The 15,617-nt window shown below is 51.0% G+C and overlaps 1 protein-coding gene across 6 annotated transcripts in view; it reads right to left on the reverse strand.

Annotated features, from left to right (window-relative positions):
• The window catches only part of DAB2IP (DAB2 interacting protein), a 188,667-nt gene that overhangs the window by 66,922 nt on the left and 106,128 nt on the right, over positions 1–15,617 (reverse strand). The window lies entirely within an intron of this gene.

The following is a 15,617-nucleotide window of genomic DNA, read 5'->3' on the forward strand; positions in this document are numbered from 1 at the left end:
AGCAGGTGGGCATACCCCTTGGCTTGGGGTTACACAGGCCCAGGTTCAAATCTGGACTCTGCCATTTATGGGTTATCTGACTTTGGGCAAGTATCTTAACTATCCTCAGCCTTGGTTTCTTCACTTGTAAAATGGGAAGTCTCCATTTCTTAGGATTGCCTGAGGGTTAGGGCTACACAGCTCCTCTTTTCAGCCCCTCGCTACTGAGACCCACTGGGTGTGCACAAGTTCTTCCACCCACCCAGAAGGCTCTTCCCTGAGAGCTCAGCTGACTCGGGGAAGCCAACCCCACCACCCCCACCAGATCAAACTCTCCAGATCTGGGCTCTCATTGCCTTCAGGACACATGTCTCTACTGCAATCACACACTTACTCACAGGACACTTTCATTCCAGCCTGTTCCTTCCACCAGGCTACTCACCATAGCATCCCCGCAGCCTAGCCCCATGCCTGACTATAACTGAACAATATACCTTGCCCTCAGGACCAGGCCAGCAGAGCTCCTGTCCCATCGCTGGCTCCTGACTTGACCACTCAATAGCTCCTGAATCCAGTCCCTATAGTATTCAAAATGGTGCCCCACCCTAAAAGGGTTCTCCCAGACCGTCCAGCACCTCTGGAGCCCACAGCGCCAAGAGCTGCCTGTCTCCTGCTGCCTGGGATTCGGCCTTGCCTGGCTCTCCAGATTTCTTATAGTAACACTTTCTCAGAGTTTCGGAAGCAAACCAAAGTCATTTGCCAACTATTTTCTCCCATTAATCTCACAATGCATTTTCTATTTTCCCTCCATAATGACTCATTTAGCAGCAACAGAGCAATTAGGCAGACCACACAATATTGATTTTCTAAGTGGGAAAAATGTCAACACAAACATCATTTCATGCCTGTCTGGGGCCATCTCTTGCTAAATGATGGGGTGGACCCTGGGAGGGCTGAGCTGAATCTGCTGACAGGATTCTGGGGTCTCAAACAGAAGCCCAGAAGCATGATGTGTGCGAATGTGAGTATGTGTGTGTGATAAGAGAATGGCAGTATTAAATTGTTACATGACACAGAGGACCCATGTAAACCTCAGCAACATAGGAGGAAATCACTGTGATTATGCCCATTTTAAAGATTAGGAAACAGAGGTTCAGAGATCAGGTGACTTATCCCAGATCACACAGGAAGTTAGGGAGTCAGATCCAGAGCTAGGTCTGTGTGTACGCAGAGCAGAATTCTGTTCATCAGGGAGCTCCTGTGTGGTTTGTTCTCTGTGGGACCATGATAGAAGTGCCACCTGGGGCAATGTTGTCCCTTTCATGGTGTATGGTATGACCCAAGGAGACTCCTGAGATATAAAACAGTTGACCCAAGTCCTGAAGTCATGCCTCAGCCTCAGTAAAGCCTCTAAGCCTAGATGCTATGAACAGGCTCACCCCAGGTTACCCTGGCCATCCCCCAGGCTTGGCCAGTGACTCTTGGAAAGGCCTGGAGAAAGACAAGCCAACTGGACCCTCCTCTCCCTGCTCCTCTGCCCCCTACACCACCACCGCCACCAGCTCAAGACAAGTGCCCACCCAGCTCTTGGAGCACCTCAAACATCCCCACCCTATAAAAAAGGGGCAAGAGAAGGAAAAGGGCAAGAGACACGGGAATGGTTTGATAATCAAGGCATCTGGCAGTTTTATGCCCATCTCTATGTATGGCTTCAAAGCTAGGCCCTATAGCTGGAAAACAAGGCTCTAGCTTACCTCTCACCTCCAACCCCTAGACACTCACTCCAAGCAAACTGGGAAGGGGGCTGGAAGAGCAGCAGGTCCCCAAGGCCCCACCTCAGCCAACATTCTGACATGTATTTAAGGAGCAAACGGTTTCTTGATGGCCAAGGGGAAAGAGCTGAAGGTCCCACTGGCAGACCTGGGTTTAAATACATGGGTCCAGGTGTCTCTGGGTGAGATAATTACCCTCTCTGGACCTCAGTTACCTTATCTGTAAAATGGAATAATCCCTGCCCTGCCATGTCCCTAGCTGGTGTCAGAGCCAAGTGGTAAATGATAAAGTGCCACAGAAATATTGGCTAGGAAAGCTCAACAAAGGGGAGTTTCCCTAAGGTGGCGCTGTCCAGCAATGGCATGGGCTGCTGCAGGTGGAAAGAGCTCCCCATCACTGGAAAAGCACAGACTCTGGACGGGCAGTGTGGATACGAAGCAGAGCATCCTGTATTTCCTCTTGTAGACTCAAGAAGCTCACATCAGCACATTAAAACCTTCAAGAAATGCACTGAAGAAACTCACTTTGGTTCACTGGATGCTTCCCTGATCTGTCTGGACTATGGAATTCCCTCATTCCAAGTGCCCATTAACATCTACAAGAAGAACATGGTGTTCTGTGGAACCCAGTTTGAGAAATGTTCCTATAAGTGCTTTGGACAATGACTGGGGGAGGTAGGGATGAGAAAGACCTTTCAAGAGCACTCCTGGGGCTGGACCATTAGCTCACTTGGTTAGAGCCTGGTGCTGATAATACCAAGGTCAAGAGTTTGGACCCCCTTACTGGCCAGCCGCCAAAAGAATAAAAAAAAAAAAGCATCCCTGGCTTACAGCAACTGTAGGCCTTTCCCCAATGTCAACTACATGTCAAGGTCAGACCCACCTCTCAAACCCCCCTTCTAGCATGATGGGAAAGCAAGATCATGTTCCAGAAAGAACACTTCAATAAAACATCATGAAAAGGGACTTAAAAATCTCAAATAGGATCACTACCAGGCTACCCTTGACCTTTACAAGCCCTGAAACCTGGAGGGATTGAATAAAAACAAGGCCCTGAAGCAGAAACATGCCTGAAAACTCACGCTCACTGCTATTAACCTCTGGGTGAGCATTGCCCCTTTCCAGCTAGCAGAAAAGGAGGCTGCATCCCCTAAATAGCTGATCACACTTCAGAGAAAAAGAGTCTGTGGGACCACAGAAAGCAGAGGGAATACAGAATCCCAACTACCTGTGTGCTAGAGACCCCATGTGTGGATCCTGGAAGGAAGCAGCAAGCACTACCACCCTGCCCTTTTGAAACTGCAGGAGCCACGTGGACACAACAGTGCCCCCTCCCGCCCACCCCAGTGCCCTCTCCTCTCTCTGGGGGGCTCCATGCCAGGAAAGGCAGAGGAGTCCGGGAACCACTGGCTTCCCTGGAATAGCTCCGGCAAACCCATCCTTGGCAAACCCATCCATAATGGTGCAGACTTTGCTCCCAGCAAGGACAGAGCTTTATTAATTATTCAGAGAATGGTGCAATTATGCAAATCTGTGGGCAGGCTCTGCCGGACTCCTGCCTTCTGCGGAGTGAGTTGGGAGGGAGGTAGGGAGGCCCATAGCCTAAGGTGCTGGGTACAAGGGAGCCACCCAGCCCACAAAAAGGGGAATAAATCCCCCACATCCTGGGCCCAGACTAGTCCCCATCCCACACACATGAGAGCAGGAGCTGCTTTGAGAAACAATTCTGAGGTCCTGGGATACCTTTATCCAAAAAAACGTCACCACTACTTGTTGCTGAGCCAGCAACACCATCAATCAAGGCCAACTCCTGTAGGTCTGGAAGGCAGGGAATACTTCCAAAGTTTCCTCTTAAAAAATATGCTTCTGAGGAGAGGTAACATCATCGCAAACTCATGTTTACCAAATAATGTTCTACAGAACACTGCTGCTCCACAGATGCTAAGAGCTGCTCTTGAGGTGAGGGGGGGGAAGGAAACCCTGTGTTAAACAAAGCGCAACTGTTTTCTTTACTGCAGGACCTCTCAGGGCCTTTAACCTCCTAGATTAGAAATGATAACCCTAGAGTGAAAATGCAAAATTTATTTGAACACACAATTCATTTGGAGTAAAACATCTAGTCTCACCTCTAGGAACCTCTGGAACTGAGTTAGAAATTCTAGACAGATTGCTTCCTTGACCAGTTTGAGACTACGGAATTCCCTCAACACTCATTCACATCTGGAAGAATGTGGTGTTCTGCGGAACCCAGTTTGGGAAACACTCCTACAGGAACTTTGGACAATGACTGGGGGGAGGTAGAGAAGAGCACAAGACCTTTCAAGAGTACCCCTGGTTTGGAGAGACTATCAGTCTCACTAAGATCCTTGCCAGCTCCATAATCCCTTGTCTGAAACTCCTTGGAGTAGGTTTTCTATTCTCATGACACCATCACCAAAACGACAGACTTCAAGATCCTAAGGCAACTAGACAAGACCACCTTAGGCAGCCTAGATGGGGGCTCTTGGCAGAACGTCTGGCCATGACACTGCCCCCACCCCATACCACATCCAGTCCACAGAGGGCTATGTCACCCAGGGAGCATGGCCTGTAGCACAGTCAGCAACCCCCTCACCAAGTCTGCTGCAGTAAAGCCCTGGGTGGCTGGAGGTCTCAGCGCCAGACTCACTCACCTTCCCACAGATCCAAAGACTTGCCAGGGAGTCCTAGCCCCTCATCACACGTGGCTTGCTACCCCTCCCCCACCCCTCAACCCACCCCTGGGCGGTGAGGACAGTCACCTCTGCATTCTGACCTGGGAGGGAGGGAAGTGCTGTGGAAGGCCAGCTAGCCTAGCCACGACCTGCTCTTCCACCAGCCCCACCTCATCCACATCACAAACCAGCAGATCCAAACGCAGCCACGGCTCATCAGCTCTGTCGTGAGGAACAGAGATGTGGGAGCCCAGAGCCCTGGGGGGGAGCCCACAGAGAAAGCCACTCAAGAATAACTGACAAGCTGCAAAAGGCAGCGGGCAGTCACATCCTGGGGACCCCATACCCTGAGGTCCGTCTCCACTGCCACCCACATAGCCTCCTGCAGAACCCTTGGTGCTCTTGGGAACTCCCCAAAGCCCCCTGGTGGCTGCCATGTTCTCTCATGTGGGAGACAGCAAAACACCCGAAAGGCTGGGGTGCAAATCCTGTCTGTGCACTCCTGCTGTCCACCTCACAGCGAGGGACTTCCACCTTTCGGAACCTCAATTTCCACATGTATAAAATAAGGAGAGGGCAGTACTGTGCGGTGGTTGAGAGAACAAACTTGGGAGCCAGACTGCTTGGGTTTAAATACTAGCTCTGCCATTCCCAGCTGCACACCTCACGTTTCCTCGGCTGTTCTCCAGAAATAACAGCAGCACATACCTCATGAGCTGTTGTGAGGGTGAAGTGCTGAGAATGGGGCCTGGCCCGCAGGAGGTGCTCAGTCATGTCAGCTCGTATACTAGAGAGGCCTCTGGCTTGGGATCCAAACAGATCTGTATTCTAAATCCATCATGGGGCTAGTCCAGGATAAGCGATTTTACCTCTGAGGTCAGTTTCCTCACCTGTAAAATGGGGGAGGATAAAATGAGAGTATCGAGAGGATCACAGAAGACGTCTGTATGACACATAAGGCCTGACACAGACGCTTCATAAACAGTAGGAAGTTTACTTATGTCAGTATTGACAGAACATGTGATATGTGAAACAGAGTGCATGAGCAGAGACGATGGAGAATATCAGTTGATGGCGGGGGCTTTCTATTATAAAGCCAGGCCACCTGGGTTTGAATCCCAGCTCTGCCACTTATGAGCTGTAGGACTCGGGCAAGTTGCTCAGACTCTCTGACACTCAGTGCTCTATTTGTACAGTGGGGATAGTTACAGCACCTATCCTCCAGAGTGCTGCTAAGCATGAAATGAGAAAATGCAAGAGAAAGCACCAGGCGCAGAGCCTCACTCATCCTGAGAGGCCTCTCGAGAGCCATGGGTGATGCTGCTATCCTGGCACCAGGAGAAGCTGGCCACGAAGAGTAAGATGAAAGCCACTTTTGTCCCACCCCACCATGATAGCTCCATTCCACAACAGCTCCAGGGGCTTCCTGACCTGGGTGCAGTGAACCGAAGCCCAGGAAGGACTTCCCACACCGCCCCTACCAGCCTGCTTTCCTTCCCTCTGGGAATCCCAGGCCATGAAACAGTAGTTTCTGTTTTGTTTTTGCTTTACTGAGACAGGGATTCTGAGGCTCACAGGGAAGCAGCTGGTGGAGCTGGGCCTTGGACCAGCTCTGGGAGACCAATTCAGGCACACTTGCTGTTAACCTCCTCAGCAGTGAGCAGTGCAGCAGATGGGGCTTGGAGCAAGGCAGCTGTGGGTTCAAATTCCAGCTCCATACCTCATAGACCCAGATCCCCCACCCCTACCACACTCATTCTTTCCCCACGACCCTAGCAGGTGCCTGTCCTCCTCAGTTGAGAGCAGCCCACCCTGCCTGGCCTGGTGTCTTCACGGACAGACACTCTCATTCCTGAGCTGTGACACTCCAAGCTGTGCTGAAAGACCTCCGCTCCCAGGCAGAAGCCAAGGGCATCTGGTCCAACCCTGAAATATTGGCTAGTCCTGTCCTATGGGCTTTCACTCAGTGGACCCGGGCTTGAGTTGCACTACTGCCATGCGCTTATAAGCGACTACACTTCTCTGAACCTCCATTTCCCTACCTGTAACCAGGGAGATGGTAAGAGGAGTGGGCCATGGTGGCACAGGCAGGCTGAGCACTGGACCTGGAGTTAGGAGACAAGTTCCAACTCCAGTTCTGCCCCTTCACTTCTCTGAGCCTCACCCACCACACCTGTAAAATGCAGATCACAGTCGTAAATGCCTAACTGCTCCAAGCACCCTCAGGAGACCCAGGGCTTTTTATAATGGGAGCCTGGTGCACGCACAAGAGAGGGCTACTGATACTCCTCTGAGGAGCGGGAGGGTTTATTTCAAAAGGCATCACACCTTAAAAAGAAAAGGCACAGCATACTAATGATGCAATGCAGGAATGAGCCAGGGAATGGACTGCCTGGGCACGGGGTGTCCCGCAGTGTGTGCCTCTGTGCAATTCACACACTGGGTTTCAGCTCCTACATCTGTGAAATGGGGAATGCTGTGGCCAGTCACTGGCACACATCTGGGGCATGAGTCCTGCCCCTCTGCAAAGGGGGCTAACTTTGGGCAATGGTTCTCACACTTTGGGGAAACACAATTACCCCACCCAGAGAGTCTAATTCAGAAGATCTGGGGTGGGGACCAAGAATCTGCATTATATTAGGTGTCCCTGGCAATTCCACCTCCTAAGGGTCCTCCCCTGCCCTGGGCTTCTAAAACTAGAGTGGGGCTTTAGTCACAGCCAATCCTGGGGCTGAGTTTCCTGATGAAATCTGGGGAAGTTGGAAAGAGAGAAAAGAAAGCACAAAGGGGAATAAGGAGCGGAGGAGGTGAGGATGGGAACAATCTATTAATCAATCTCCTCCCCAGCCAGAAACAATAATTGTTGAGGCTCACACATCCTTCACGTGCTAACTGCAAATGCAATACAATGCTCTGATTATGAATGTCAAAAAGACAGAGCATGAAATTAACTTCCCCTCCATCAGTGGGCACAGGAAGACACTACACTAATTCACTGTCCTCGGTATGAAAACTCCCCACTACAACGTCACATCAAATTAGGGCCCCTGCCACCCTGGTGTCATCTATATCTCTGCCCAATGTGCTCTTTTACCATCAGGCTGGGCCTGCAGACAAGGGCCCTGCTTGTTGGAGAAAGGTCAGGGTGACAGGCAAAGGGGGATGGTCCAGGGGTTAACTAGGGGGTGGCCAGAACCAGCTGGGACAGGGGCTGGAGGAGGACCCCTCAGCTCCCCAGTGGGGACTGCCCACTGGAAAAGAGAAGTGGGGGGGTCACTGTGCCAAGTACTAACTCCCCCCACAGAGCACGTGATGCAGGGAAATGCCAACCATTAGCACCACCTGGGAGATGGGGAAGCTGAACTCAGAGAGCTCCAGTGGCTTTTCTAACACTAAGTTAGTGGTAAAGCCAGGTGCAGTAAAGCCAGGCCCAGAAGCCAAGTTCCTGCACTCTCTCTGCCCCAGCCTGGTCCTAGCAGTCAAGGTATAGGGGCAGTGGGAGGGGCAGCAGAAGGGTGGAGGTGGCACCTACTCAGCTGCCTTTGGGGGAACCTCTAAGGAGCAGGGCCTTGAGGTTGCTCACTGGTCCATCCCTCTTAGAAAACTTAAGCATATTCAGTTATTCACTGCCAAACCCTCTGTGGAGGGCACAAAGTGCTGTTAGTGCCTCCACCAGCCTACCACCCAGACACTATCATCAGCTGAGGGGACAAGCCCAGGGAGCAGGAGCAGGCAGGCCTCCTGAGAGAGCAGAGGTGGGACAGGAGGGGAGGTCCTATTTCTGCCATGCCCCTGGGAACAGGCTTGACCTCCAGCCTTGGAGTCACCTCTTACCCTCCCCCAGGAATGCCCAGGGAATTCCCAGGCAGGGTGCCAGGGACCCTTCGAGGTGGGGATGGATCCTCTTTCCACATCCTTCCCTGGGTTCCCACCCCACCACCCACCTGGCACAAGGGACATCTGGTGCACAACTGGTGGCTTCCACAAGGACTTGCTATCCAAATGCCAAGGAAGGTTCTTATGTGTGCATGGCCAGGAGGCACATGGTGCAGCCTATATACACAAGGGTGGGCAGCCACATGCCCACAGAGGCCAGAGATGCCTTCTACCTCGGGAGGGGATGGTGACACAGGCACGTCCCAGCTGGGAGGAGAAACTTCCATGCCATTTCCACCACAATAATCTCCCCTGAGCTTCCAGCCTGTCCTGTGAGGTCAGCGGGCAGGCATGACCACTCTCTCCTAATGGATGCGGAAAGGGGAGCAGACAGCAACCGTGGCTTGCCCATAGTCACAGAATAGACAGCAGGGTCTGACAAAGAGCCCAAAAAAGGGGTGTGCAAGCAAGGTCTCAATTCACACCCAGGCCACAGGCAACCCCACACTGAGCACTGCAGGAGCAGAGAGGAGGGGGTGGGGCCCCTGTGGGAAACTGCCTCAGGCTCCCAGGCTCTTGATGGTGGGGAGGGGAGAGAATCCCCACCCCCCCAACCCCATAGCAAAGGCCCCTGGAGGGATAGGAAAAGGGTTAGTTCCAAGGGAGAGTGGCAAACGACTGTCCTTCCCCTAACCCAGGCCCTGAGCATGTCACCAGCTGCTCTGAGGCCAGTACAGCCTCACCTCTGTCCAGGCTTGCCACCCACATCTAGCACACACCCACCCCCAGGCTGGCTGCTGTCCAGGCCGCTCCTCACAGATGGATGCTGACAGCCAGAGACTAGACCACCAGAGGCGCTTCATGCAAGGGGTGCTTTCCAGTCACCACGGAGGAGTGGGATGGCAGCTCAGGGCAGAGGAGAAGCTAAGAACGCCCTGCCACCCTGGGAGGGAGTCACCAAGCTGGCCAGGAGAGCTGGATGTTTTTCCTTCTGGCCTTTTCTGTTTCCCTATCATCTCCTCCAGTTTTCTTCTGTGGCCTTCTAAAATAGCCATTAATTAGAGCCTGGTAATTAACTTTCTGGTCCAAGTAATATTTTGCTAAGGAATTCCATTAGAGAATTGATTTGCATATCCTCAGACACGTGGTCTGGAAATAGGCAGGGCTACCTAGGGAAAACAGAAGAGGTCCCAGGGCAACCCTCAGACCTGGTACCTGAAGGTGAGGGGAGTCAGAGGGCTGCTGTCCAGGAAGTTCTCCCAAGAAGGCGGACAGTCTGTTCACAAAACCAGCCAGCAAACCCAGACAGAAACTGCATACACGCACATAAGTATGCATATGTGAGTGCTCAAACTAAACACACTATAGGTTATACAAGCACAACTGGGTATGTGTAAACACACACACACACACACACACACACACACACACGCACACACTCTCTCTCTCTCTCTCTCTGGTAGATAAACATACAAGGAGAAAACACACAATAAAATGGTAGTCAACACCTATTGAGCATTTATTAGATTGAACCATACGCAACTGCCTGTTGCAAAACCTACAAGAACAGCTATTTCATGTGGTCCAACCCAACATGGCGTGCTAGGCACTGCTCCAAGTGCCTCACATATACTAATTCATTTAAAATGCACAGACATGTACAAAGACATTTACATATAACATACACACACCTTCATGAGGACAGGTGCATACTTGGCAAGACATACAAAAACATGTACCCAGACACACATGTGCTCATACAAGGTAGGGCTTCTCCAGCCTTTGAAACCCCAGCCTCGGGCTGATAACATTCTCACTGGCTAATTTCCACCATTCCTAAAAATATTGCCCAGCTTGGATCTTTGGAAGACACACGAGGGAGCTGCAGATCTAAAAGGAGGACAATAAAAATGAAAAGCAAAAAACAAATTGGTTCTTCTATACATTCAGGTCGTGTTCTATGGCTTTCCCCTCCCTCTCTGGACATAAAGCTCAGGATCATGTGCTCGTGTATGTGGCTCTGGTCAACCCTGCCCCCAAAGGTGCCCATGGCTCCAAGTATAATGCTATAGCCAAGAAGGGAACTGCTTATAAAGTGTAGTTTCCATGTCAGTTCAAACTCCATGCTTTTGACTGCGTACCTCAGTTTCCCTGGATCTAACAGCCCCTTCACTGCCCACCTACCCTATGGGGAGAAAGACCACTCAAAGTTCTGTGTAAAAACAAGGCCTCCTTATGATAATTATCGGATTAAGATTTAAATCTGATTCCCTTACGCAGAGGAGGGGAAGAAGGGGAGGGGAAGCCAGGTGAGCCTTCTTTGCAGATAATTAATGAACTCCCCGTCACACCTCTTGGAAGAGAGAGGCACATTTAACATGTAGGATTTAACACGGAAGATCCACCTACGTGAGGCCTCTAGAAGCTGAGAAGGCCAAACAGGGCAACCAAAAATCCTGTAAGAGGCTTGAGGACAGGAAGAGACAAGTGTCCCTAAAGCAGCAACACTGGCCCTTAAACTCAAGAAAACAATATTCAATCATTAACAAGCAAATAAATGCAAATAACAAAGAAATGACTATCCAAAATAGTCTTAATGATGACATCCAATGTTTTGAAAGGTGTGAAGAAACAGGTGAGCACTCTCAAAAATCACCAGGGGAGTGTAAATTATCACAGGCTTTCAATGGGGGGCATATTTATAAAAACCTCAAACTGTTCATATTCTTTGACCTAGTAGTTTCATTTCTATAACTGTATCCTACAGGAAAAATCAGAGATGTAGATGATGGAGTTTGGAAGTGTTGTCCCCTCCAAAACTCATGTGGAAATTTGATCCCCAATGTGGCAGTGTTGGAAACTGATTGAGTCATGGGGACAGATCCCTCCTGAATGGATTAATGCTCTCCCTGGGGGAGGAGGGGTAGTGAGTGAGTTCTTGCTCTATTAGTTCCTGCGAGAGCTTGTTGTATATAGGACCCTGGCACCTTCTCTCTCTCTCTCTTGCTTCCTCTCACCATGTGATCGGCTCATACTGACTGGCTGCCTGCCACTTTCCGCCATGAGTAGAAGCAGCCTGAGGCCAGTGCCAGATGCAGCTGTCCCAGAATCGTAAGCCAAATAACCTCTTTCCTTTATAAATTACCCAGTCTCAGGTATTTCTGTTATAGCAACACAAAACAGACTAAAACAGTAGACAAAGATGAATATTTAAGATTTAAATCCCAGCATCATTTTTAAAGAAGAAAAACTAGACATAACTTAAATGTCTAAATGATTAAAAACAAGTATGGTCCAAACATAAGATGAAAGAATGAACTTTTAAAATAGACTTTTAAAACACATATAGGAGAGAGTTGCTTTTTCAGGCAGGAACAAGGGTCACTTGGCTTGACTACTTCATGTGTTCAAGGTAATAATAATCCTCTTTATAACTCAATTCATCTTACTAGGCACAGCAACATCTATTACCTCTCTTGAACCTTAGAATGACACTGCATGATTGTTTGGTATTATTCCCACATTGTAGATGAGAAAACTGAGGCTTACAAAGATGAAGTGACTTATTCCTGCTAATATTAACTAACACTTACTGAAAACCTACAACACGTTAATCTAGCCTCTTTCACATATTATTACTTATTTAACAAAATTTTAGAAACGTTTAAGAAATGTGCAAGACACTGTCTATTACCACGTGCTGAATGTATTAATATTAATGTCTCCAACATTATTAGCATCATGCCCATTTTGCAGATGTACAAACTGAGGTTCACAAAGGCTAAGTGACTTGCCCCAGGAATGCCTGGCTTCAAATCCAAAGATCACATACTTCCTGTTACCCCAGCCAATGTCTAAACTGCACTATCATCTCGACATCACAATGCTTGACAGACGAGTCCCAAAGAAAGACAGAGAAGGACAGGCCCTTCCTGTCTAAAACGAGGGCAAGAAACACCAGGCCTGGGTGTCCAGCCCCTCCTGTAACCCACTGCCAGCAACTGAAGCAAGAAAGCAGACCTCTCCTCCATTTCCCCAGTTCCTCATCAAGCTTCCTCTCTCTCCTTCCTCCAGGGACTGCCTCACCCCAAAGGGCAGAATTGACTCCTGCCTACTCAGAGACAGTTGAGGGTCCCTGGAGGTCCCCACCTCCAACTTCCAAGTACCTCCCTCTCTAGTCCTACATCACCCAAAATCCCACCATTAGTAACTTTCAGGTGTGGGAGTTCCAGACAACACACGCACACTCCCTGGAAGGGGTAATCGATCACCAATTCTGCACCTATCAGCCTTGCCTGCCTGCACCTGGGCTGCTCACACTTAGAAGCTAAGCTCTGCACCAGGCCAACTGGGATGAATGGGAAAGGGTACAGCTGGCTTTGAGTAACTACTGGGATCATTAGAGACAGGTACAGAACCAGAGAGGGCATGTGCCCAGCACACGTGGAGGGCCAGAGTACCCAGAAAACAGTATCACGAGAGAAAAGGGATGAGAAAAGCATAATGTTGCCAGCTGACCCTCCCAGCTCCTCAGGAACATTAATAAAGAAATGAATGACTTGGAAATTATCCTCTGGGAAGGCAAAACCACCACATCCTATATCACCTTCACCAACATTAAAACAGCCCTGTAAATGAAGCAGCAACATTTCCAGCCTGCAGAACGAAAATGCTTTTGCCAGCACACCTTTCACCTGGAAAGCACTCTGAGCAGCATTCATTTCTGTTATCCAGGAGAAATGATTGCCTGTCCTTGGTGCTTATTGACAAAGCCTCCAAAGAAGAAATAAGTGTCTGAGGGGACCACGGATTGTGGAGACCAGCTGAGAATCTCCCCCAAGGCCATTTTCAAAAAAATAAGTACAAAATCTCAAACCTGTCCCATACCCCTTGGCCCCCAGAGCCCAGTGTGCCCAGCAAGCCCTGACAGGCTTGACCGTAGCCTTACAACCAGCCAGGTGCAACGTCCCCACACCTGAGGCAGACTCCTTTCCAGGGAGTCGAAAGATCCCAGCACAGAACAAACTGGCTTCCAACCTCCACATGAGAGAATTCCAGCACAAAAATAACCTCCCCAACACAGCAGTTTGCAGAGCATGCAGACAGCATGCAACAAAGCCTCTTCAAGAGCCATATAAAACACACACATTAATCCAAAATCAGAACTCAAGTGGTCGCCCGGAGCGCTCCGTGCTGTTCATCTACATGGGAAGGCCAAGGGAACCAGGGCTCCCACTCAACACCCAGAAGCCCCCACCGCCTTCCCATCCCTGTCCCCATCCACTCACTGAGGCTGGTGTCTCTGCACTTACTCCCTCCCCAGCCAGAGGCATGGCAGCCATGAGGGGGCAGGGGGGTCACGTGGGGCCAGGATTCAACCTCTCCTCGCTGCTGCTGAGCCGAACCAAGAGCAGCCCATTCTGCCCTCCCAGCCTTCAACAGCACAACCACACCCCATCAGAGGAGGGGGAAGCACCTCTCCACTCACCCAGGTTTGACCATGAGCTTGGGGTGTGGGTAAAGCGGTCACCACAGTCGGTTTTACTCACTCAACTCCAAATAAGATGACTACATGGACTGCCCTAGAGAAATACCTGCCCATCCATCCCAGCAGCAGCCAACAAATCCATTCCTAAGCAAAGCAGCAAAGCCGGAGACTCCAGTCCTAGTAAAGCATATTTCAGTTCCATGGCTGGGTAGAGGGATTTCAAACCCAATCTCTGCCTGTCCATGGCAAATCTAGGCTCCCTTCCTGTGCCAGAGAAGCCACCAAGCCAGATTTTGTTTATAGAAAATTAATAAGACAATTCCATACCACTGCCAGTGGCATTCTGCTCCAACCGCTACCGTTTACCACCGTTCCCAGAAATGGGCTTGTAGTTTCACTCCCAACCCCCACTCTGCACCCCTTCAGCATGTGACAAGGCCAACCTGAGGCCAAGCTGATCAGGACCTGCACGAGGTCATCTTGGCCATCCCCCGACCTCTGGCCAGGGTTGCCGGCTTCTCAATGCAGGCTTCCTGCCGGAGGGAGGTAAACATGACATGCACGCCGCCTGCTCCCAGGAAGGCAGGCACACTCAGAGGCCGGCCTGCCTGCTGTCTCTCTTAATCCCCGGACAACCACCACATGCACACAAAACACGGTACGTACACAAGCCCCCGCATGCGGGTGCAGAGGGTCCTGACCCCTGCCAGGGAAAGCGCTGAGAAGGGCATGTTCCTGAGGAAGAGAGCCGGAGGCAGGGGCCGGTTGGGCGGAGGGAGAAAGGCAGCAAAGCGGGTGGCCTGCCTCCCAGACAATAACAAAGATGGGAAGCAAGATTTTCAAAGACGTAGTGGCTGCACCCAGCGCTGAGCTCTGGCCTGGCTGCATCTTCCTGCCAGGGCACGCCTGGTCCCCTGGGGCACCATGGCCATCAGAGAAAGGCTGAGGGTCCTGCCTTGGGTGAGGCTTGGCAACTAGGGCAGGATGCCGGCTGCAGGCATTGGTGGGGATGCACTGGAAAGCAGCTCTAGGCTGATGGAAATTAAAGGTCTAGTGATTCTGCTGGGAGACAGGAGTGGTACTCTCTGGAAGATGCTATGGGTCAGTTAAACAGTCACTCAACCTTGGGCAGGAGTTGGGCTACAACTTGTACTCCTCTGCCTGCTGGAACCAAGGGGGAGAGGTGAGACATTTTCATACTAGGTAGTCACCCCTACAGGGAATGCCAACTTGCCAATCATACACATGGACACAGCCCTATGAAGGCAAATGCCAATGGCCTGAGATGTGGGGGCTGAATTCTGAAAGGCTCCTTGGTGCCTGCCTGTTCTTTCACCTCCACTGGCTGGGCAGGGACACGTTCTAACTGGCACCGGAATCCATCCCTGTGCCTGTGCCTAAGTGGAAAGGTGCCTGTGGCTGGCACCACTCACGGAGGAGGACCTGGGCCCAGAGAGGCTGTCTGCCCAGTGCCCCCACGCGGACAGGATGGCTTGTCCTTGCGAGCTGAAGCCTGCTCTGTTGCTGGAGACTCCGGGCAGGCTGAACCACCTCCTCGCTCTCCTCTGCCCCACAAGCCACCTCCCCCTGGAATTTCCACACCTGCTCCCGGCTTGCCCAGGAGAAGAAAAGAGGGAGCCAGAGACACCCCTGGGAGTGGAGAGGTGAGGGAAGCAGCTACCCAGACTGGAAAGGACGAGGCCCTTCTTCCCCAACCTCAGCCTATGCCCCTGAGCTCTGGGCCTGGGTACTGCCCGCTCTGCTCACCCCAGCCCCCAGCGGAGCACGCGCCCTACTTAGAGCAGATGT

The sequence above is a fragment of the Cynocephalus volans genome, chromosome 17, assembly GCF_027409185.1.
Source record: "Cynocephalus volans isolate mCynVol1 chromosome 17, mCynVol1.pri, whole genome shotgun sequence".
In the NCBI taxonomy this organism is placed as follows: domain Eukaryota; kingdom Metazoa; phylum Chordata; class Mammalia; order Dermoptera; family Cynocephalidae; genus Cynocephalus; species Cynocephalus volans.